Below are 3700 nucleotides of genomic sequence, written 5' to 3'. Positions count from 1 at the left end.
AAGGAAGAACTAAAGAGTTGCAACATTGCAAGGGAACGTCATAACAAGCCACCGAAGAGAGACTGGAAAATCACGATACACTGCAAGTAAGTCCTTACAGCTATTACTCATTCTTGATTTCTCGGCTTATGTAGAAGACGGACGAATTAAAGTCCAACTACGAAAGCTTCCCGGACATACTCTTGAACAAGACAGCTACAGACGCCACATTGGCTTCTCAATCCCTCCAACTATAAGTTGTTCCCGCCACAGATGGTGCACATCTTCGCATAACCTCCATTTAGGCTCTCTTACGACCGATATTTAGAGGCAACTGCACACGTGTTATGATAACACAATAGCATTGAAGTGTTCGATCAGAGCACTACAATCACCATAACCTCTTAGTGATACTATTCAATAGATTATAACCTACTCCTTGTTACAGTAAATCATAATCTCACCAGTGACATGCAGAGAATAAGAAATTGATTATTCTCTAATTATCCAATGAACAGATATATCAACACCATAAGATTATCAAGAAATATAAAGATCATTTGTAATTTCAACAAGGTTAATAATTCCCATTGGAGATAAAGTAAAATAAATTAATTAAACAGACCTGTGTTAATTATTGAATCGATGCATTAACCCTTTACTTGCCCGGCAAGCCCACACAACATCTAGTGGATTTTTGTTCTAAGTTTATTTTTGCACGTCCGGTTGACGAGTCAGATTGTGGAATTATTTTCCGAACAGAAGCTTTTAATTTATTGATTAGATTTCTTTTTAATGATTTCTTTAATTTTTTTTGTATTTTAACATATAAGTATATGTTAATCATAATTAAAACATAATCTTATATTATAATACACGTTTTGTCGAATTTAGATAAATCCTCGCTGCTGCTTCATCAATCTAACCAAAGCTGTTCGATATGATCATTTTAAATTACAGTTATGCATCATTATATATATATATATATATATATATATATATAAATATATATTGATTTAAAAAAAATTAATTTATAGGCTTTGATTTTTCAAAACACGTAGTAATATTTAATATCCAAAATTAAGAAAAATTAAATATAGTTTAGTTTATTAGAAGTTTTTTATTTATTTTTATATATTAAATTGAATTTCAATGTTAAACTTATATACCTAAATGATCTCAAAATTTTAATATCAAAATGTCTAATTATTTGAATAGGATTGTAGATTGCTCTTTTAAAAATCTTGTCACAACATGTAACATTGAAATTATTATATTTAATATGGATTTAATACTGAATCTAATATTCATTTGTTTTCATTTTGAATCTATGGATTAATTGAACTCTTTTTAATTTATTGAGTATATAATGTATTTTATGTTTCTCCGTTACTAATAAATATTTTAACTACGTACTAAGAAAATTAAAAGTATTTTTTATTTATATTTATGTTTCATGTTTTTGACATTTGACTTTAACATTTGTCATTTTCTTATTTTTAAATAAAAAGAGGCTTGAGTTAAAAATTTATTATTTAAATTTTTATGATCTATTATTAAATAATAAAAATAAATTTTAATAGTAATTTAATACAAAGAAAATTTTTAATATTTATTATTTTATAAAATCTAGCAAAGTAATAAGGTAAGAGCGATTCCAAAAATGTTTTTTAAACATTACCGCATCAAAATGATCAGCTTCCAACCACTTATAGTCGACACAGAATTAGTTATTTATTATTTCTATAATGAGATAAATGCACATTAAAATTTTTTTTTAATATATTTCGGAAACACTAACGTCACCAACGGCATGTTGTTCTATTTTCTATTCTATATTACCTCTCGATTTCTTTATTGATGGAGTCCAAGGTATCATTTAAGCACACATATAATAGGTAAAAAAAGTAAACATGCATCGCGATTAGAAATTCTAGATAAGCTATCGATTTAAGTATAAATTTGATTTTTTTGCTATTATATTAATATTTCTAAATCAGACTTAAATATCGTTAGTGAAGCAACTACATATAATAAAAACAAAAATAAAGTGTATACGATATATAACTTTAAAATATTGGAGCAGAAATTAGCTTAAGCGTAAAATAAAATAAAAATTTATTAGCATATAAAAACGATGATTTATAAAATACGCTATCGAATTAATTTATAGTAAAATTTATTAAACTATATTCGTCAAATTTATTACCATGTATAAATTATCAAATGTATTGAAGTAGTATAACTATTGAAACATGATATTACAACATCTAATAGCTTTTTTAACAATATTTTATATTATTTGTACTATACAAAATAATGAATTATATTTTATGTAATAAATATGCTTTCTTAATAGTTTTCAAGTTAATACTATTTATTTGGAATATACCAATTTTATATTATTGTTTGTTTGTTATTGTTGTTTTTAATATATGAAAGGAAGTGTTATTATATATTAAACTTACATACGAAAAAATAAGAAATTAGTTTATATTTTTATAGAAAACGTAATTATTTAGATATTTTAACATTCCGTAATCTATATTATTTTGTTTATACATATATACGAAAATTGTTACTTTTTATAGAAATAGTAGAGAATTAATCAGTTGGAAGAATATTTCAGTTCTGTATTATGATATACAATAAATTTATTAAATAATGAATTCACCTATTGAACTCAACAATGTAAATAATGTAAATCAGTATAATTACCTAAATATTGCAATAATTTTTAATTGAACATTAATAAGTTAAAAATAAAATAATCAATCTATTTATATTGTTTTTTTTTAATTTGAACCTAAATATTTTCATACATTAATTAGAATTTAAAAGTTTGAACAATAAAAGCTTAATTTCAGTGAAATTATGTCAGAACAAAAACTATTAATTAATAATATTAATAAATTAAAACCACTAATTAAAATACATAAACAGTGTTTCCCAACAAAATATAATTTATAAGTTTATGTACTTTTATTTTTTAATTTCCTATTTTATGAATGTAATAAGTATTATTTTAAATTCTATATTATTTCAGATATTATTTACACTATACTTTTTTCATCATTATTCAGATATATTATTAAAATTAATTTTATGATATTTATAAATGTTTGGAATTCCAGCCACCAGATTGATCGTAGATCAAGGTGGGTGGATTTGACCGTACCGCCGGTTTAATGATGATGGGGGGGGGGATAAGTGAGAGGTTAATGCATCAATTCAGTGTAAACACAATTGGTTCTAGTGACTTCTCTCCCCCCCCCATTAAACCCGTGGTACGGTCTAATCCACCCACTTTGATCTGCGATCAATCTGGTAGATGGAATTCCATACATTTGGTCCTTCGAGCCAAATAGTAGAGTTAATCGGCGTTGCCTCGGTGTTGACACATGGAAGGACGTGTCATTTATCTAAGAGAACATCACTAAAACCATTACTGTTTCAAAACTACCATCATCGACATCTATCAATACCGACATCTGTTCCGCCACATCGCTGAACGTCAACTCTTAACAAGGAATTATCTCGCTGACAAGCAGTCCATTGGTTCTTCTCCTGGGATACTGATTTATCAACAAGATTCAAAAACAAGATTCCAAACCACGAGAACTACACGAGCTCTGACGCACCCATAACCACAGAAGCAGAAAACCGCATGACTCGTAGCGCTACCGCCGTACGATTACTGTAAGTAAAGAAATAGGGAAAG

The 3700-nt window shown here is 26.7% G+C and overlaps 1 protein-coding gene across 1 annotated transcript in view; it reads left to right on the top strand.

The window, feature by feature from the left end:
- Nucleotides 1–3700, top strand: part of LOC105363935 (uncharacterized) — a 21368-nt gene that overhangs the window by 14917 nt on the left and 2751 nt on the right. The gene's annotated exons all lie outside the window — the stretch shown is intronic.

Source organism: Ceratosolen solmsi, unplaced genomic scaffold (genome assembly GCF_000503995.2).
Source record: "Ceratosolen solmsi marchali unplaced genomic scaffold, CerSol_1.0 scaffold10, whole genome shotgun sequence".
NCBI lineage: Eukaryota > Metazoa > Arthropoda > Insecta > Hymenoptera > Agaonidae > Ceratosolen > Ceratosolen solmsi.
The sequence above is the reverse complement of the archived record's forward strand: the minus strand, read 5'-3'. Positions and strand labels throughout refer to the sequence as shown.